The 22,574-nt window shown below is 36.6% G+C and overlaps 1 protein-coding gene and 1 long non-coding RNA gene across 3 annotated transcripts in view; both read right to left on the bottom strand.

The window, feature by feature from the left end:
• ZNF407 (zinc finger protein 407) overlaps positions 1–22,574 on the bottom strand; it is a 472,287-nt gene that overhangs the window by 360,451 nt on the left and 89,262 nt on the right. The window lies entirely within an intron of this gene.
• LOC134760309 (uncharacterized) overlaps positions 2,227–22,574 on the bottom strand; it is a 46,678-nt gene continuing 26,330 nt past the window's right edge. The window contains exon 2 of the long non-coding RNA XR_010137630.1: positions 2,227–8,587. This is a non-coding gene — a long non-coding RNA (uncharacterized LOC134760309). The remainder of the gene's footprint in view (positions 8,588–22,574) is intronic.

Genomic DNA, 22,574 nt, shown 5'->3' with positions numbered 1-22,574 from the left:
GTACTGAAAGTGACATCTTTAGTGTATTTACATGAATATATAAAATAATTATCAGAAGTTACAAACAGACATTTTTTTCAGGTCAAAATTCTTTAAAAAATATACTGTTTATTCATAAATTCACATTAATGTAATATGGTAACATTTCAGTGTAATATAATGTAAAAACTTCATTCCCCCGACAGAATGTTGCTTCTAGAAGTACATATAACAAAGTTGGAGGAAACACATGATGCTTGTTGATAGTGACAGGATTATTTCAAAAACCAATTATATCTGTTCATTCCCTTTTGCTTAATTAAAGCAAAAGGCATCAAAATCTTTCTCAGCAGTAATCAAGTGAAAGCTGCATAGCACAGATACAGTAATTAACTTAACCTTATCACTGAACTGTATTGGGTCATTCAAGTGCGGCACAGTATCAAACCTAAGAATCAATGCTATCACACTGACATCTCAGAGGAGCACAGAGATTGAATAATGCCATCTGTAAATGGACAGGCTTTGTTCCTGCCTAGCCATGCTGGATAAATGTTCCTACTCATAACTTTAATGTGGCAGCTTAACCATTTAATCATTGTACATTAATACATTATCAATATTATGAACATGTAACTACAAAATTACTTGTCAAAGTCATCAGATATTACAGATTTTGAGCATAAATGCAACACAAGGATTTTTGGGTGGTGGCTGTACGTTTACAAAGAAGATACATTATGGATTTTTAAATATACACATAGTAGAGATAAGTTCTAGAAAAGTGTGCTTTTGGAATTTTAATGAAATCATTCCACGTTACATCTTCTATCAGATATATGCATGAGTGGTTTTAACATGGCTTAATTCAATCTAAAAGACTGATATGTATGCAATTTTTAAAGATTAAATTTATTCAATTATGCCAATTTACTTGATATTTTATTTGTTTTACTGGAAAACATTTCAAAATATAAGAAATCATCATTTGAATATGCATAGCTTAAAGTCATCTATTCATCATTCCCAGTTAAGTTCAGGCATATTTTGTTATTTTCCTAAAGGATCAAAAATTCTGTTGCCAAGGCATTATTTTGAGGTCTTTCACTTTCACCAAGTAAGACACTAAATCATAGGGGACGATTATCAGCAAATTCTCTGCGACAGGCCCTAAGCCTGCTGAGGTAATGCAGCTGACAAACTTTGATGCGCCATGCCTGGGCACATTATGTTCATGTAGTGTGTACATCTGGGCACCCTTTATGGCAATGCAGCAAACAGCCAATCATTTATTCCACTCTAATTAGCACACATGTAAATCCTCACCAATCAAGCCGCGTGCGGGGTTCCTGTTGTGGCAGCCATACAGCAAGCTGGCAGACCCCACCAAGGAAGGATGAGAAGACATTCCTGGCCTGACTTGGACCTGCCATCACACCAGGCTGCTCCCCTAGAAAGGGCTGGAGCCAGCTCTCCCTTTCAAAACTGATCAAGGAGCCCCACAGAAAAAGGTCAGCAAGCAGAAAGCTGATTGGCCACAGTTCTTTGGGTCTTTACTAGTCCCAGGAATACACCTGAAGCAACGTGCTTCTCTTCTACTTAAAAGCACAATAGTTACCCTGAGCAAAAGTCAGAATGAAGTTGTAAATAGGCTACAGAGCAGAGGACACAAGGAACTATGAAGAAAGACCTTCAACCATAAAACACAGTAACTTATGGGATTACCAGGAAATTATATGGTATAAACCTATACATGCCTGTGTGTGATATGATGTAATGACTACATATGCCTCAATATAGTATAATGATACGTTACAAGCCTAAATAAGTCATTATATTTCCTATTTGTTGGCATATAAATTTAATTTTGCACACCAAACTACCAAAAGCAGTAACTCTATCTTTGAACATAATTGTAACAGTTGTACTGAAACAAATATAAACATATAGACAGTACCCAGTTTGGGATTTTTTATTTGTTGTTTCTTTTATTTAACCACGATGAAATCCTAATGGCTATTTTTAGATGACATCATGCACAATAGTAATTTACCAACAAGAAAATTGTTCAAATTTAGGAAGAACAGAGATTTCTGCCAGTAAAAATTAATGTCATATTTACACTAACATTTGTTTTACTAAAAAGGTTTTCCCAGTAGATACCTATTTGTACTGTTTCTGAACATTCATTTTACTTGCTATTATAATTTACATCACTAAAATTGTGTGGAGTTCATTCAATAAATATTTTTGGAATGCATCACCTGTGGCAGCACTGCACCAGATGTAGGAGATACAGACGGGTAAAGAAGAAACAACCTTAATCTCAAAAAAGGAGACACAGATTTCGTGAGGAAAAAGTCCAATCAACAGATAATACATTGAGTGATTGTGCTTAAAGTATAAGACTAATACCAAAGAAAAAGCCCAGATGGTTTTAATGGGACAAGAAAGTCTTTCTAAAGAAAGTAATGATCACCTGATTCCTTGAAATACAAGCTGAGCATCCCAAATCCAAAAATCTGAAACCCAAAATGCTACGAAATCCGAAACTTTTGGAGCATCAACATAACACTCAAAGAATATGCTCACTGGAGCATAAGGATCTCGAGTTTTCAGATTTGGCATGTTCAACCAGGAAGCGTAATGCAAATAATCAAAAATTCAAAAAAAAGCTCAAAATCCAAAAAAAAATTGAAGTCTGAAACAGTTCTGTTCCAAGCATTTGGATAAGGGATGCTCAACCAGTACCTACAATTGAAGGTAACTAAAGAATTAATTCACTTATTAGGAACTACTTATTGATAACCCACTTTGACATGTACTCAGAGTGTATTGGGTAAATAAAATAACTGCTAGCTGGGTATGGTGACTCACTCCCGTAATCCCAGCACTTTCAGAGGCCGACGTGGGCGGATCACTTGAAGTCCAGAGTACAAGAACTGCCTGACCAACATGGTAAAACCTTGTCTCCACTAAAAATATAAAAATTAGCCAGGCGTGGTATCGTATACCTGTAATCCGAGCTACTCTGGAGACTGAGGCAGGAGAATCATTGAACCTGGTAGGCGGAGACTGCAGTGAGCTGAGATAGCACCACTGCACTCCAGCCTGGGCGACAATGAGTGAGACTCCATCTCAAAAAAAAAAAAGCTGCTGTCTTTGCCCCTGTGGAATGAACAGTGCAGCTGAGGGAAAAGCCATAAAGTGCATAAGCACAAACAGGACATGGGAAGAGCTGATGAGCACTTGAAGCGTTGTGTCCATCACGGAGAATGAGGCAGGAAGATCTTTCCGAGGTGAGTTTTCACCTGCCTCTATAGGCCTTACAAAGGTCAAATTCAACAAGCACCCTACCCAAAATAAGAACCATCCCTATCCCCAATCACTCTCAATCCCTTTGCTTTATGTTTCTTCAAAGCATTCATCACATCCTGACATTCTCTCACATTGTTTTTGTTGCTGCTGCTAATTTTCTGACACCCCTAAACTTGAAGGTGAGTTCCAGGTGGAGACTTGGTCAGTGCTGTTCAGCGCTGAACCACACACCTGAAACAAATGAGGCACTGAATAAATACATGTTGAGTGAATGGACAACAAATGAATGAGCATCCAAATTCATGGGGTAATACACATTATTCCCATTTGACCAAATCCAGGTAACACGGATCATCTCACCCACCAGGATTTAAGGCAATCATTATCAACTGCACTTAATTCTAAGAGTTTATTACAGATAGGTGAACAATGAATACAATATTTCTCAAAGAACAATAATAAAAGCAATTCCTATGTTTTTTCCAAAACAAAAGTGAAAGCTCTGAACAAAAGACTAGTAAATAGCAGAAAAGACAGTGAACTAGAATGAAAAAGGTGAAGAATCCTATAAAAATTCTATAACAATTTGAAATTAAAGAATTTTTGCAGTAGAATTCTCATTTTTGCATAATTTATTGTCAGCATATTACATCTCACACCATATGCAAAACTTCCATGACAATGACTAACCACAGTGCACTGATATGTACATGAATACCCTCACTAAGGGGGAAGAGAGAGTGGAGAAACAGAATGAGACACTTGGCTCTACCTCAGCCCTAATCTTTAGTTGAAAAAGAAAAACAGAAAATGACCTTTAGTAGCTGACAAGGACACTGGCTCATAGACAATTCAGTGCAAATAGAGTACTAGGATACAATGTAGACCGCTCTTTGATCTATACATAATAACCATAGTTTTGTGTTTTATATGCATAGTTTGTTCTCACCTGCAAACGAAAGTTCACATCTCACACCAAGACCTTATTTAACCTGTTTCTTTTAATTTTCATATTGTCAAAAATGTCCAGTATTTGTTTTCTATTTATAAGACACATGCTATTAATTTTTAAATATATCCCTACTTACTTAATCATTAATAAAGGACAAAAAATCCAATTTCATCAACATAAATAAATTCTGAGTTTTGTTACACTAAAAAAATGTTTTTTTATAAACAAACTACATTCAAAACAAAGCGAGCTATATTCAAAAATAGTCTAATCTACCAATACATATTCATAAAGCTATAGATGTGGAATAGAGGTACAAGACGTTTTAATTACAATTATTATCTACTCTATCTGAATAAGTTGTTTTAAGGCATCTAATAAGTTTAAGGAGTCATTCTAGAATAAATAGCATCTGCACAATTCAGCATTTTCATCAGATTTCCAAAGAGAGTCCTATTCAACCAAATCAGAGATGGCCAGTCAGTGGTGTGCATGCTGCCACTGATTTATCGTGGGCTTTTGTCCCCATGACATCACAGACAGCCTCAGAATCTCTCTCAACAGTCTCTACTCAGTCACCTCAACAAGTGGAAGCAGACAAAAAGTGAAATCTACCTACCTTCCCTGAGCTTAATTCAAGGGTACCTTATCAGCCTGTTGGACTTTCTGGTTAAAAAAAAAAAAAAAATGTATTTTTCTCAAGTCAAAACACCATGTCTATATTTATCAATCCTCCATTAACCTCCTGTGGAAGAAACTCAGCAAGACGTAACTTGAGCAGAATATATTTCAGATATTAAATGATATTTAGATAATATTAAAATGCAACTAGGGAAGGGTCACTCTTCTAATCCTAACACTGGGGTCTATATGGGATAAAGAGAAACCGAATCTTCATGTAAAAGCATACAAGCCTACTATTATTGAGACATATTTCTGCCTTATTTGCTGTTAGGAGCCAAGGCTCAATACATGATAGTATGGGTGTATCTGCAACTCACTAGTACCATGCCAACACCCATCCCTTTCCCTCACTGTCTCTAAAAAAAACCAAGACACTTAATGCAGAAACACTAAGTGTTTCTAATGCAAGAAAACATCTTGCTAAAGCTACTTATGCAAAGAGCACAGCAACTTAAGCGACAAAATTCAAACTTATGCTTCCCATCAAGATGTCATTTATGTAAATGATTTCCATGCCAACATTGTTTTAGTATTAAAGAAATTGTGATAATCTATTTTTTAAGAGAATAAAAGAATCATTTATTTATGAAGTTATAAACCTGCAAACCTTACTGAGGTGATGTATTAAAAAGAAAACTGATCTAACAACTTTCTATAGGTCCCTCTCGCCATGAGCCCAGATCTGTGTCAAGCTCCACAGACCTGATAGTTACAGTTAAACTCTACTGAACTGACCTTTTTCACTTCATTTTCCCCATTGTACCTGTATTTAATTATATCCTGTTTAACAGCACATCTCGATTGAGTGAAGTGCTCTATAAAAGAGATCCCTAGTTGTTGGCTATGGGACCCTGATGTAGCCTGCACTATGTCCTGTGCCAAGATGCTTCAAAGAATTACTGAAAATGTGTGGATGCCCATGAAGCGCAGCGATGGCCTGGTTTACCAGAAGATTTAGGGAGGAATGGGCTGATGAGCTTCATCATTTACAAAATCAGAAGTGGTGACAGAAGAAGAAAGCTATGGGTCTGTGCCTCCTCATGGCCATCCCTGACCAGATTTACTTGGAGGACACATGAGATGAAATGTTGGTGTCCCTTACATGTAAGATGAGAACATGGAACATTACCGTACTTCTGTGTCATTAACTTCATGGCATGAATGACTATCTGTGAGATGCAAAAAAATAAAAATAAAAAATAGAGATCCTTCCAGTGGTCCAACGAAAATATAATAATAATTTTGATAAAGTAAAGAAATTGCGCATATTAACATTTACCACCTCATACCTCAACTTACCTAGGAATATTAAATGATTAATTAATCAACAAAACTGTACATTTAGAAACAGTCTGGGGATTTCTGTTAGTACATCATTTGCTAATAGGGCAGAACACACTAATATAACTTGTTGATAATGTATTAAAAACATTACCATATTCAGTTAAAAAAAAAAATGAATCTCATAGCCCATAAAAGAAATCTAGGCTGGGCACAGTGGCTCACAACTGTAATCCCAGCACTTTGGGAGGCTGAGGAGGGCTGATCACCTGAGGTCAGGAGTTCGAGACCAGCCTGACAAACCTGGAGAAACCCCATCTCTACTAAAAATACAAAATTAGCTGGGTGTGGTGGTGCATACCTGTAATCCCAGCTACTCTGGAGGCTGAGGCAGGAGAACTGCTTGAACCCAGAAGGTGGAGGTTGCAGTGAGCCGAGATTGCGCCATTGCACTCCAGCCTGGGCAACAAGAGTGAAACTCCATCTCAGAAAAGAGAGAGAGAGAGACAGAGACAGAGACACACACGGAAACAGAGAGATCTAAAACTCTCTGTGGTAGCTTTATAATGGGTCACTTCATCTAGGCTGTGAACTACATTTCTCAGAATTCTCTTTCCTTACACATCTAGTTGGGTGGGACATGAGGCAGGTTCTTGTGAGAAATGAAGAAGGCTGCTACAAGCAGCAATCACTTGTAGCTCTCACACCACCTCGCCTCTCTGCTGAGTCACCTCATTTGGGTGAGCAGGGGCTAGCCCTGCAACTGCTCCACCTCCATTAGGAGTTTCTCCAACCACTAGACCAGGCATGTGTAAGTTATGCTCCTGGAAGAAGAGCCCCAAATTCTACAGGAAACCTATACCATCAGGGTCTGAAGCAGTAAGAACAGACATGGGTTTCTGCCTATGTTCACAGGCTCCAGGTCATGCTTGTGGGTTCCACTTGGTCTTGTTCTTGCCCTGTGTTCCAAATATCTCCTCTTCCCGTGCATTTAAAATAGTCTTAGAAAGACTGCTCGACCAACAGATACAACTGCATATAGCCAACTGCTTGTAATATACCCATGTACATGTCTATGTATCAGTATATATGTACATGTATGAATGTGTGCCTGAATATATGTATGCATATCAATGTTTATAGGGAAATATATATTTATATATAAATAAATGTGAGTATATGCTATGCTGCTTCTGATTGATAAACCAGTTAACCAATATATAAAACTCATTTACATGCACTGGAAACAATGCATAGAAGAACTAAATGTATCTCAATTTAGAACTCAAAATATTTAATATTTTCAAAAATATCTACATGCCTTATAGTCTTTTTCTACTCAAAGCAGAATATTCACTATATTAGAAGAATCAGTAAAATATCTATAATTACAAAAATATTGATAATACTGTAATATGTGTTTATCAGTATAAACACTGATAATCATATATATTTATCTCACTTTATAAATGTCAATATTCTTCAGCTATTGTATAAAAGATGAATTACTTCCCTATTAAATTACATATTTTGGGTAACTTCCATTGTAAACACCAAAAATGTACTTGACTGGAAAAACTGACCCGTGCACGAATAAAACACATACATCCTTCTCATTCCATATCTTAACTCAGAACTAAGATTCCTTCTTGACCCGTGAACTACTGTCATATCAGTGGATACCAACTGAAAAGGCAATGTAATATTATAATATGCAAACTGCATTTATCAGCAGCCTCTCCAAAATGTAATGCCACCTCTGATCTAATACCTCATTAGAAGAGCATTCAAAAATAGAATATTCACAGGCATGTCTCCGTTAGAGATATTTTCAGTATAATAATGGTAGCTGAAATGGCACCCCACAGAGCACTATGTGCATACCAAGCTGAAACATAAGCAAATTAAACCACAAACTCTACTTTTAAGTTTGAAATTCAAGATTCACAAAATAAAGCTGATGCAAACATTTTATTTATTTATAAGGGCTTATGAAATCGATTTCCTGAAATCTGTAAAATAATCTCTCTTTACAATGCAATGCACAAACTACATGTTGGGGGAAGGGGTGACAGGGGAGCCTAAATTATTAACAGTTCAAAGGCCAAGAATATAAAAGCAGCTAGAATGAAAGAAAAAAATATTTTAAGAGGCAAAAATCAGGGTCTAAGATTAGATTCAATTGAAAAACCATCGTGTGGAAGAAATACAACCAATGTCAAAACTGTTGAATAAAAAATTAACTGTAATAGTTACCTTCCATGGTAGCTGGGGGAAGTGAGGCCTCGGTGATTACCAGAAGGAAGCAGGAGAAGCTTTCTGGTACTCGTTTGTTTCTTGATCCCAGGTGCCTTATGACTTGTGCCTGTCTGTCTATGATATACATACATAGCATGAAACACAGAATTCAACTCCAGAGCTAAACTTATAGGTAGCAGGAAATGTTACGTAAAGGAAAATAAAAACATCACAGGATGACCAATCTTTGAAATAACTTGTTAACTCACAGTTTGTAATAATGGTTATTTCTTTGTGACGTGTTGCTCAACACACTGATCCAAGGGGCAAGCTAGTTTTGGTGCCAAATAGCGCACGTGATAATTGCCTACTGTCTTAGTCTGCCCTGGCTACCATAACAAAGTACCACAGTCTGGAGCCTTAAACAACAGAAATTAACACTCTCACAGCTCTGGAGCCAGACCGCCATCTGCAAGCCTGGGCGAGCCTTCACCAGAACCCAACTATGCTGGAACCCTGGTCTCTCTGCCTTGTGAGGACAAGTGTGCATGCGGAGGAGGAGAGAGACAGCTGTCTGTTGTCTTTATTCTACAGTATTAGGGCCCCACCCTTAAGATCTCATTTAACCTTAACTACCCCCATAGGCCCTATCTCCAAATACCATCACATTTGGTAATTAAGAATTCAACTTACGATGTAATTAAGAATTCAACTTACAAATTTTTCAGGGACACAATTCAGTCCAGAGCTCCCACTAAATGCCTGGTACCACCGAAATACTAATAAATACGCTCCAATCTTTGACAGATGAATCTTAATGGAAAAAAGAACAGGTTCCAGAAGCAAACCAGTACTTTCATCTTTAAGATGACCAAGACTAAACTCCTAGACAAAAAACATTTACATTTGGTCCCAATTATACTTCTCTCCTCTCCTGAAATGAGTATTTCTACCACTGTAAACTAACACAGTTTGGGGACTAAGTCTCCTCTGTCATCACAGAAAGAATATTGTAGAATAAAGTTAAGGCTGAGAAGAATGAACTTTAATCGAGAAATTATAGCTGAGATCTAGAATTGGGGGGAGGTCGGGCTCAAGGGAGAGAGAACTGGGGAGAAGACTAGAGGAAATGAAATAATAAAGTTAGCTCCACCTGCCCTTGCTGGAGGAAAGTGCAAAGTGCTGGCATCACCATGCAGTGACATCACACCTCTGATACTCTTTGCCAAAAGCACATGTTCAGCAGCTTTCTACCATCTTATTAGAAAGCAGTAAAGACAGTCTTGACCTAAAGAAAATGCTAAATAAGTGGCAGTGTAGAAACTGCTCACCATAAACTAATTAGGTGGCTTTTATCTAGGACTTTCTCCAAAGAAAGGGAAAGGTTTAAAATGTAGGTATACTAATGTATTTTAAAACTTATTTCACATGGACCTTCCCTCTGCGATAATTTGAGGATTTAGAAAATAGCGGTATATTAAATTTAATAAACCTCACAAAGTAGAACAAAATATTTTCCATTCAACAAAACATAGTTTACTATCTAAATGTCCTTAGGAAAAGCACTGACTGAAAAGTATAAATAAGTTTACAAGTTTGAAGTGTTTTTTTTAAGCATGGTAACCATATTTATGCTATGGGAACACAGCACTAATCTTATTGTAAATGTCAAGGGCAATGATCATTTAAATAATACAAACTCACATTTTAGGGGCAACTTTAATTTACTAAGAGAAATATGTGCATATAATTTTGTCTCCAGAGAACCAACTCTCACAAATTATTTCTAGTTTTTCAATAAAATAAGTATTACAAAGATGTTAGAAAATTTGTGTCATACTACTGGACCTATTACTTAAAGTATGATTTAATATTCCTTTTAATATTTTAACTGTAGAAAATCCCACACCAAACAGGAAAACAATTCAACATAAACCTATAAAACAAATGGAAAATGTCTGCTTAGATTTGTCCAAATCTAGCAAATTAAGGACCAAGGCTAGCAAGCAGGACAGTAAGGATTAACTTGTAAAATACTCACTGGAGCAGCTGGCCTCATCCTTGTGTGCCTCCCTAATTCTCCCCTCCTCTGCCAACAAATGAAACTGGTCACTCCAACATTGGTACCAGGAGACATTTTTAAAATCTCAAAACTGTCCAAAATCCCTTAGACACAGCTCAGGTTACAACTATCTTATCCAAAATAGCTACTCTGGCCTCCCATACGCAAGCATCCTTCAGTTAACAGACCCTAGCACTCCCCTAAATTGTATTTTTTTAATAACACAGGAAACCAACTTTTATCATTGACAAGAATGTTTTCATAAAAATGAGGATAAAAACAAAACCTGTACCAGGAAAAGCATACATCATCACGTTTCCTGGAGGCATCCCTGCATATCTACTCACTTTGCACTGAACTGTGTCCATAGCAGATCTTATCTTTGCAATGAAATACAGAAGAAAATATTTGTTTACTCGTATGAAATTGGACCCAAAGATATTTGAAACGTGAGCAGTGCCAGAACGTTAAAAAAATTGGTTAATAAATGATTCAGAAAAAACCTGGGAGAGGAGAGAGAGCGGGAAGGGATGAAAGCAGAGAGAAGGGAATGCTAGGTGTTCTTCGCTGCTTTTCGATTAGAGAAAATCTCTTTTTAAAGGGCACACTACCAAAAACAACAAATTCAAATTTTTCCAAAAATTATTTTACACTATGGTAATGGCCAATTCCTCTAAATATTGGTATTTATTATTTCTTTGTTTGCTTGGGGGAGGAAGTAAGAGGAGAACAAATTAAGAGCATTAACGGCCCAGTGAGTATACTCCTTCCCAACTTATACCTCCCCCGACTACTCAGGTGCTACCTCTGTGACCTCAAGAAACTCTGGGCATGTTTCCAGGAATAATCTCACCATACTACATTACAATTCTCAGTTTTCATCTTTCTGTACTAAAATCATATGTTCTTGAGGGTAAAGGCCCAACGAGCCTTTTTGTTCTTTGTATGCTGAGTGCCGAGCAAAGAGCTCAACACCTGACACACCGTGAATGTCCCCTGCAGGGATTAATGAATGAGAGAGGGTGACCTGGAAAGGCTCCCCTCACTCGCATACACATATGGAGGACTCCTACCAAACATTAGAGATTGCTCGGTCTAAAAGATGCAAACATCAAACATACACACATTATACATATAACCAGCTCAGAAGGACAACAGTATGAACCATCAGATGAGAGACAAATGACTAACTCAGCTATGCTGGTTATAAGTCTAGATGTTGATATGTCCATCTTAAAATAAAATGTACACTTGAAGTTCTGCTTTACTGAATCACAAGATAGAATGTTTTTAAATGGCTCATATTTTCTTAAGCGCAGAAGTCCTTAGTTTTTGTTAAATATTCATTTGTAGAAAGTCCCTGAAGTTCAAACCCTTGGTAACTGTCAGGATTATGATTTATATCCATTATGCATGAACAAAGGAAAAACAATCTTATCAAATAAAATAATAGATCGCTTTTAGGATGATGTCAACTGAATGCATCTCTGCACTGTTGACCTGCACATTACAATAAATAAATGTAATCAAATATGCTGATATGATGTTGCCACTGATTTAAAAACAATTGGATTTTTTCTTCTGTGCTGTTTGTATTCTGGAGAATTATAATCTATGATAAATTCTATAACCATTAAAAATCCTAGGTCATTGATTTATGCCTTAACTCAGACATGCTGAGCTCTTCAAAATAAATGTTTCAAAACAGCATGCACTGCAAATTGCAATTCTAACATAAAACAAATGTTAAAATGTTAGCATCTTTCCTGAATATATTGTAGTGTATTAATTGTTGGTCTTGGTAATGTAGCTTATTAGTTTTGCATAATTTAAGTTTTAATTCATCGTTTAATTTTTAATTAAGTAGTTTTTTTTCAAGATGTGCTTTCTGCTTAAATGTTAGCCAGTAAAGATAGTATATATAAAACAATTCTATGGCACAAATATATGACACTGGCATGTATTATATGATTTCTCTATGATCTCAGATATGAAAGCAATCATAATAGTTTATATTCTATAAAACGAACAGCCATGTTAATTTGACATTAAAATTTAAATAATTTAAGCTCAGAGACAATGCTTGGAAAACTGAAGGCCTGAATATGAAAGCACAATGAAATCACTTTATCTACAAAGCGGTCTCTCAAACTTTAGTTAAAAAAGAATGCAGCTATTTTGGACTATCATACTCATATTAAAAGCTAATTTGTATTTTATTTTTCTTTGGAAACTATGGGGACCCATACTAGCATATGTGCCAAAGGATATATATTCTCCTCATAGGAGCACAGGAGGAAATACAACATTGCCCACCTAATAGAAAATGAAAAAGCTAATGTGAATGGAGAAGAATCAAGAAGGTTGATAAGGGAAATGCAAACGTCCATGTCAAGTTATGAGTTTGGAGAGAGGTCCAATTAAAATTTTAAAGTTATTATTACAGTAAGTGCTACACTGAATGGCTCTACTGTTTAGTTGCCTCTCAGGACAAAGCTCTCCAAAGCAGCAATTAACAGTGTTATGCCTTATCATTTGCAGACCTTCTGAAAAAATTTAAGCATATTTTAATAAACTTTGCAGGTTATTATTTTATTCAATATAATGTTTTCTAACCGTGTTTTTATTTGTTTTTTATGTGCCATACAACCTCCATATGATGAGATGAGAAAAACTTAACAAAAAAGTCTGTGAAGGATGCTTGTAATATCACAGCCCGCCTCCAAACTACCTTGCAGCCTTGTAGATGTTTGGCTGTCATCATTACCAGGAAGCAAGAGCATCCACGCTGTACCAGTTTCCATATTACTACCACATCGCAAAGCCTCTCATCAGCACCCACTGCCAGTTTTGATTAAATAAAATACATACATACATATATTCATATGTATATTTGTGTATGTATGTGTGTGAACACACAAACACACGCACACACACATTATAACCCTATGATATATTTGTTGGGAAACAGAACCTCTAAGAAAAGTTCCATGGAGGAATCTTAAGATCAATGGTTTCACAGCCATAAGCAGAACTATAATACAGTAATTGCTCAAAATAAAACAGCTTTGCATCTAAATTTCCATTCTTTTGCTAAGTAATATTTTCAACATTAGATCCAGCATGCCTGGCAGCATTGTCAGGAAGGAAAACTAGTTACATTAGAGTGATTTTCTCTGGAGAACAGGAAACTTTCATGTTCCAAAGTATGCATTTGTTTATTATTTGACTTTATATGATCACATAATTTGGGAGAACAGGAAAAAATAAATTATTTTTGGAGTTTAATTTTTAAAACTACCAAAAGTAACAAGCTAACAGACCTCTGCTCCACTCTCCCTGTCAAGGGCTCTATTCTCATCACCACACCAATAGCCAGCACACGTTGTGTCCATCTAAATTCTCGTTCTTGGAGATGTGCCCTAGGAGAACCACAGCAATTGTTTCTGAACAGCAGTCCTTACATTGATTGGACTGTAAAGTCACGTGAGTCATACTCCGAAGCACTCTATTCTCCAGGGAAACTAGCCAGTAATGATCTAGCAGCACAGTTCCTATGTAACACCAAATACCCTAACCTTAAAGAAGATCCTGACTGGAAGACCATCTTTCCATCAACCTAAAAGAAACACTACGCCGTAGGCTCATAATATATTTATGTAGATCTCTTCTTTTAAATGCTTGTAAAACATGCCAACAATATAGATACAGAAAAATTACTGTATCTCTGTTTCACAAATTAGAAAACCAATCACGAAAGGAGAACAGATGAACACACTTAGAACAAAATCATGGGGAAGAAAGGGAAAAAGTGTGTTTTCGTGAAGGCTAAGAGAAGACCTGATAAATACATCTATACATTTATGTAACTAGATAACTACTGATCCTAGTTCCAAATCAGACATTCCTTCTACCACATAGGGTTGTTAGGTGTAAGGAATGGAAAGCCAATTGGGATGTCATATACAGAAGAAGACATCAAGGGCTTTTTTTTTTTTCTTTAAATCAGGAAAAGGCTGTGCTATCAGGCCAAAAAAAAAAAAAAATTAAAAATGCTAGAACAAAAAAGCTTGGAAGAATGAAGAAGGAAAAAAACCAGTCTTAGCTGGTGCACATAACCAGAACACTATTGTCACCACAGTGTATTTTTAGCACTTGTTCTAACAAGCCACATGCTTGTATCCTGACTACTAGAAGAACGGAGCAGGGTACTGCACCCCATCAAGAAACAATGAGACCTTCCCTCAAAGTCCAAGGGCATACATGTTATGCAGGAGGCACAAAAAACAGCTAATTTCAGCAACATACATTAATACTTAATTTTTTTTCTAAATCTTCCATATCTCTTATCCAAGAGCAATCCTTATAAGCAATCTGACAAAGAAGACAAAGAAGAGTCAACAATAGCTAAGATGGCAAGTAACTCTGATGCCCACTTCTATAACTTCTTATAAAAAGTGTAAAAAAGAATTTCAAAAGGAAATCAGAGTTGCTAAAGTATACTGCAGACCAGAAACCAAATTCATATGGCTTCTTTCACTATCTCAGGTTTATCCCCTCTAAAGTGAGAATAACAATATAGATCAGTGTCATATATTATTTAGAATATATGAAATACCATTATACAGAATTGTATAACTCTATAGTATGATAAAATACTTTGGATTATCAAATGAAAATACAGACTGAAATAGGTACAGAAATTACAAAGTATATAGGTAAGCTTCCAATCATGAGAGAACTAGGGCCCACAGTAAGCCACCAGAAAATTGGACAAAACACAGCAAACAACTATTTTCAGAAATTGAACAATGCACAGAATAGGACGAGAAGAAGATAAACAAGGGAGATGAGCCCTGTGGCAACCCTGAATGTATCCCAAGAGCACCTTCAGGAGCACAGTGCAGGGACCCATGCCAGAGCACAGTGTATCACCTACTACATGTGACAAAAATGAATCAGTTGGAACTTGGTGTTCAGAGAATGAGAAAGGAGGGAGCTGCCCAAACAAACAGCTCCAACACTCACAATAGGAGTCTCTATGAATCCTTGGCTGCATACTGAGTCATGCGTACATGAGGTGAAACTCCTTGGAGCCAGGAAAAAAAAAAAAAGAAGAAAAAAAAAAATAAAGGGTGCTATAAACTAAACAATTCCAAGAGATCAAATAAAGTGATCTTCAAGTTCTGACCAGCCAGAATGATTCTTCTTCTTCACACACCTGAAGTACTTCGGAAGAGACACGAAATGGTCACACCTTAACATTGAGCTTTACTATCCCTGGAGTGAAGTCTACACCAGACTTGCTCTAAAAGACTTAAAACCAAACCTCCAAAGGATCAAGAAAATTCTCGAGTGACTTACATAACTGCCAGGAAAAAAATCCAACATTCTTTAAAGGAGGACAACAAAATGAACCACAGAACAACCCAAAATTCACAATATCCACCTCCAGTCAATACCTACCAGAGATTCAAACAAGCAACAAAATGTAACCCATGAACAAGAGTATACTTTAGTCAACTGAAATAAATTTAGAGATTATACCATGATGGAATTAGCATATTCTTTAAAATAGTCATTATATACAAAAAAAGTTTAAAAATAACCGAAAGATAACAAAATGAGCACAGAATCAGTACCTTATGAGACAATATCAAACAGGCTAATATATACACAACTGAAATTCCAGAAGAGAAGGGCTAGAGATAGGTAAATAGGGTAGCAAACAGAAAAAAATCTGAAGAAATAATGACCTGAAATTTTTTTAATTTGAGAAAAAATTCCACCCACAGATCAGAGAAATTTAACAAACCTCAAGCACGATGAACACAGAAGCAAGCAAACCAAGGTACTTCGAAATACTAATTGCTGAAAAGCAACTAAAAAGGAGAAATCTTAGTGAAAAGAAACATGATATATACAGAGGAACAAAACGACTTCTCATCAAAAATAATAGAGAACAGAAGAAAATGACAGGACAAATTTAAGGAAAATACAAACTCTCAACCTTGAACACTTAACAAAAATTTCCTTCAAAACTGAAGAGAAAGTAATGATTTTTTCAGAGAAATAAAAGCTGAGATTCATCACCAGCAGACGCCCACTATAAAAACAGTTAAACACACTTCTAAATAATCCAAGAAAGATAATTACAAAAATTAGGAAACGTTTTGAAATAAATAAAAGTGAAACATATTATCATGTATGCATGTTCAGATGTAGAAACCTATATCACTCCCATGCTAACAATGAGAAAGAGTCGGATAATCTGCAAAAGTCTAACTTTTCTCAAGCCCATCAGAAAGCTGAAGTCATAAAGCAACCACATAAACTCAAATCTACATAAAATCAAGGGGGATTTCTTCCAAGGGGAGAAGAAATACATGTACATGTCACCTTGGGTGGAGGAAAGTACAGCCACTGCACAAATGGATAGGAAGAAATCAGCTAAAATTGCAACAAACTGTTAAAAGCCAACAGTGAGCTGACGTGCACCACAGTACAGGGCACTCAGTCAACAGGTGTTTGCCCAGACCTCTACTGGCACAGATGAGAAAGACAGGGGCATGTGGGGAAACTGAGATAATCCACCTCTGGGATGCAGAAACAGGCACAAAGCCAAACTGCTACCTCAGGCAGTTCTCTGCCATGAAGCAAAAGCCCCACACAGCAGGGGAAGGGCAACCACACTCGAACCCCAGGGAAAAGCAAAGACACACTGCTCTGGGGGAGGGGTGGAGGCCACTCCACCTGTCTCTGGGGGAGAGCTAAGAAGGCCTCTCAGCTCCAGAACACAAGGCAGTTCCACTACATCTTTGAGAAGAACAGAAGAAGAAAACACCCTCTAACCCCAGGGGCAGGGCAGGAATTCATCCTGTGACCAAAAACTTAAGTGAGATACCAGCTACCGCTAGGGGAGAAGCAGGAAACTCCTCCCCGAGACCAACAAAGACACGAGGCTGAGGTAAGGTGTCAAGGAAAACGGGCAGGAACTCTGAGAAAGCCCCAACCACGAGGCTCTGGCACTCAGGGCCTTCCTGAGAGGGCCTCCCTACTTCAACTATGAATCTAGCACAGCAACCACCAACTGCCACTGACCCAAAGCAAGGTCACGAGCAAGGAAGGAGAGCCCTCTGAGACACAGGCATGCGGGGCCTGTGGAGAGCTGGGAGCCAACCAATAACACTGAGAAAAACCACTGGAACACCAGCTCCTGCACTGATGAAAGGATAAAAACAGCTAAAAGGAAGCTGAAACCTACAGTCAGGACGCTGAAGGTAACACCACCAAAACCTTAACACAGCTCCACTCCTGACTAGACTGAATGGAGGCCCCACGCTAATGGCCTTGACTGAAGAAGACATACATCCATCATCAGGCATACATATATATATATATATTTTTTTTTTCCACACACACACCCACACACACACATTTTTTATTTTTTTGAGACAGAGTCTTGCTCTGTCACCCAGGATGGAGTGCAGTGGCGCAACCACAGCTCATTGCAGCCTCGACTTCACAGGCTCAGGTGATCCTCCCACCTTAGCCTCCCTAGCAGCTGGGACTGCAGGCATGCACCATCACACCTGGCTAATTTTTCTGTTTTTTGTAGAGACAGAATTTTGCCATGTTGGCCAGGCTGGTCTATAACTCCAGGGCTCAAGGGATTCATCTGCCTCGGCCTCCCAAAGTGCTGGGATTACAGGCGTGAGCTGACAAACTTGGCCCATAAATATTATTTACTTCAGTCTATACTGGTCCTCAGATGATTCAATAAAAAATCACAACACCCAAAACAGCAAGAAAAATCACAACACCCAAAACAGCAAGAAAAATTATCTTGAATACTACAAAAGCAGAGCTTACAGGGAATTCTGTCGCTTTAAATGCTTAAATTAGAAAAAGAAAAAAGGTCTAAAATAAATCATTCAGACTTTAATCCTAAGAAATGGGGAAAAGAACAGCAAATTAATATATATTAAATACAAGGAAAGGAATAATAAAGAGTACAAATCAATAAAATTTAAAATGAACAAAAAGAGAAAACTCAATGAAGCCAAAAGCTAGTTATTTAAAAAGATCAATAAAATTTGTAAAAAAAAAAAAAAAAAAATTTTTAGCCAAAGTGATCAAACACTATGAAGTGCTGAAATAAAAGATAACAATAAATGGCTGTTTTAGAAAAGGTAATACTAAAATAAAATAAGGAATATTACATATAAAGAGACTGAATGTTGGAGATACGAAAGATAATTTTTTTCTTTATTATGTTTTTTTTTTTTTTTTTGACACGGAGTTTTGCTCTTGTCGTCCAGGCTGGAGTGCAATGGTGTAATCTCGGCTCACTGAAACCTCCATCTCCTGGGTTCAAGCAATTCTCCTGCCTCAGCCTCCCGAGTAGCTGGGATTACAGGCACACACCACCACACCCAGCTAATTTTTGTATTTTTAGTAGAGATGGGATTTCACCATGTTGGCCACGCTGGTCTCGAACTCCTGACCTCAGGTGATCCACTCGCCTAGGCCTCCCAAAGTGCTGGGATTACAGGCGTGAGCCACTGTGCCCAGCCTTTCCTAATTTTAATTAAAAAGTTTAGCTTCTTTTGAAGCATACGAAGAATATTGGTTTTTAAAAATTGTTTCCACAAGTATTGAAAAGCTGAACAACTATAAATATAATTTTTAATTATGAGATTCCTTCTCAAGGTATAACAATAAACTAAAAACAGCTCTAACTGAAACCAAGAGTTTGATTCTAAATAAAAATCAAAACAGACTAATATATGACTGGGTGCTCCAAGTAAATCAATGACTACCACTTTGCTAATCATTTGGCAATACAGGAAAATATTAATGAAATGCTAGCTAAACTATGTAAGAAAAATATATCTAAATTTTGGAAGCTACTTTGTCCTACAAATTTTCCTGACTTTATCTTTATGCTCCATTTTTCTTTAACTGCCAAAAGAAATCACAAATACTTCAAATCTCAAGGGTAGGGATACCTGCCCTAACATTCTTTCTGATTTTCAAAATCATAACACATAATCAAATATCATAATGGCTAAAAGGCCATTATGTTTTAAACTTCCTGGTAAAAATAATAAACACCAAAAAAAAAACACAAAAAAACAAAAAAAACTAATTCAGCTGGATGACATTTCCCCCAAATGTTTTCTATTTCTAACGAGGTAGGTTCTGTTAATTGTGTTAGTATTATTTCCCTTAAGATCTCAAGATACCATGTGGTTAATTACATCTTTCTAACCTTGTTCATTTTATGCATGTTTCCTTGTAAAGGAATTATTCATCCATAGGGTCCTTTATGAAGAGTCTATGGAATTCTAAAATTTCTCTTAAAGAATGCAGTTGACATAATTTAACAAAGAAACCATGTGTGCCATTATATATAGGGGAATTTTTTTTAACTTTAGCATAATGAATCTGTATCTCTGTTAACAAGTATTGATCTAAGATAACATCACAAGTGTTTGGCAATTTAGCTCTTTTTCAGAGGTAAACTAAGCAAAAAATTCACATACCCAGGTTAGGTTTTCGGAGGTACCTCCTTTTGGTGTCTGTTTCCACATTTTCCTATACTGCCTGCACAGCTTGGTGCCCAGTGTCCTCACAATGACATCTGGATGAGGTTCCCACCATGGCAGCATCCCACCTGGGCCCACTTATGCCTGAACCTGTCCTGCCCTATCTCTCAAGCCCCCAGCTGTTATCTGCCATCACAACCTACAAATAGTGCATCTCTGAAAAAGTAAGGAATATGAAGGTCAGAACAACATAATGATTTATGCTTCCTTTGTAAGGCATAATGATTTATGCTTCCTTTGTAAGACATTTTCCTTTTGACATGGGCAACTTCAGCTCCTGAGGCAAGCCAGTGGAAAGGAAATCCTGAAGTGGAAGCTTTCAATTCTATCTAATCCTACCATAAATGATTTGATTAAATGGCAACACTGCTTAGAGATTTTAAAACACAATACTATCACTCAGAACACATAAACATAAAATGGTGAGTATATAAAGCATTTGTGGCAGAATCAAGAGATATGGACAGTTGCTTTGCATTGCCATTAAATAGCCATGCAGCTGCAATCAATTATTTCTAACTTTCATTGACTGCAACCACAATGCAAGGGGATGACAATTCAATGACTCTTTGCAAGCTAACAATAACAAGAATGTACTATCAAACGTTGGTACAGTATAGTTTACAAAAAAGCTACCAGAATTAATTCATCCTAGAACACAAGGTCACATGACATGTATTTTTATATAGCAGAAATTAGCTAGTGGAAATGAACTTTATTAAAGCACAATTTATAATAAGACCAAGAAAAATAAAATACTTCCACTTAAATCGAACAAAGTATGTGCAAGATCTGTATGCAGAAAACCAGAAAACACTGATGAAAGAAATGAAAGACCTAAATAAAATAGAAAGATATAGGCCGGCACGGTGGCTCACGTCTGTGAATCCCAGCAGTTTGGGAGGTCAAAGTGGGCAAATCACCTGAGGTCAAGAGTTCAAGACCAGCCTGGCCAACATGGTGAAACCCCATCTCTACAAAAATAGAAAAATTACCCAGGCTTGGTGGCGGATGCCTGTAATTCCAGCTACTCAGAAGACTGAGGCAGGAGAATCGCTTGAACCCAGAAGGCAGAGGTTGCAGTGAGCCAAGATTGCACCACTGCACTCTAGCCTGGGTGACAGAGCGAGACTCCGTCTGAAAAAAAAGAAAGATATACCACATTCATGGATTGAAAGATTCCATATTGTTAAGATGTCAGTCCCTCTAAGCTGTCCTGTAGACTCAATGTAAAAAATAACTGAATACCCACATGCATTAAAAAAGTGATCCATTCTTCACATAACATTTTCAAAAATTAACTCAAAATAAATCACAGACCTTAATGTTAAATCTAAAACAATAAAACTTCTATTAAAAATAGACAAAAATCTATGAGATCTTGAATTTGACCATGAGTTTTTAGATACAAAAGCACAAACCATAAAACAAAACTGGTAAGTTAGATTTCATCAAAATTAAGAATTTCTGCTCTTCCAATGACATTGGTAAGAGAAGACAAATGCAAGCCACAGACTTATCATATTTTGATCTGCCTCCCAATTCATTAACAAAGTTACTGTCAAGTCATAAGAAATTCACCTCAGAGCTGAGATGTTCCCATGGATATCTGTTAGGCTCCTACATCCAATGCATCCAGAGAGATATCTTATACTTTGCATCTATATTTGATTATGTACTTTTATTTACAATTTATTTGTTGTGTATTCTTTTCACTGGCTAGCATAACATTCAACCTTGCAACGTGTAACTGAGATGTAAGCTGCTAGAGAATCTGTTCTCAAAGGCAATCACCCCTTTAAGGAAAACAATGACTGCTGAGAGTATAACTATAATCAAATTTTACTTGAAAATAGAGGCTGAAAAGCTATATGGAACTTTGTATTCCACAGAGAAACAAAGTGTTCTAACAAAACTAGCTTTTGATGGTCTTTTAAAAAACATTTTATTAAAGAATTTACTAAAGTGCAGGTCCGTTCTATTATCCTTTTAAATTAATTTTTTAAAGCCTAATCTTTTTAATTCAGAATAATAATATATATTTAAAGCATTCTATAATTACTACAAAAGTATTAATTAACAGTAGTAAGAAGCATAAGCTATCTATGAACTATAAATATAAGGTAAAAAAAATCACTTTCATGGCATTCTTGAAACCATACGATGTTAGATGGGTCATAACATTAGTACTTTTCTTTGAAAACCTTATAATTACTATTCTTTTTAATTTCTAAGATGAGTATTGACTTTGTAATAAATGAGTGCAAGTTAAATTCCAAATCTGAAATAGTTTGAGTTATACTGACCATTAGCACTAATTTAAGAAAAGACACATAGATATTAATTTAACAGTGGCTTGAATTATCTTTGTTTAATTCCTTATATAATGTTACAATTTTTCATAAGGTAAAAACACACAGAACTCACTACTTCTACCTGATTTCCAAAA

The sequence above is a fragment of the Pongo abelii genome, chromosome 17 (genome assembly GCF_028885655.2).
Source record: "Pongo abelii isolate AG06213 chromosome 17, NHGRI_mPonAbe1-v2.0_pri, whole genome shotgun sequence".
Lineage (NCBI taxonomy): Eukaryota > Metazoa > Chordata > Mammalia > Primates > Hominidae > Pongo > Pongo abelii.
Note: the sequence above shows the minus strand (reverse complement) of the source record. Positions and strands in the feature narration are given on the sequence as shown.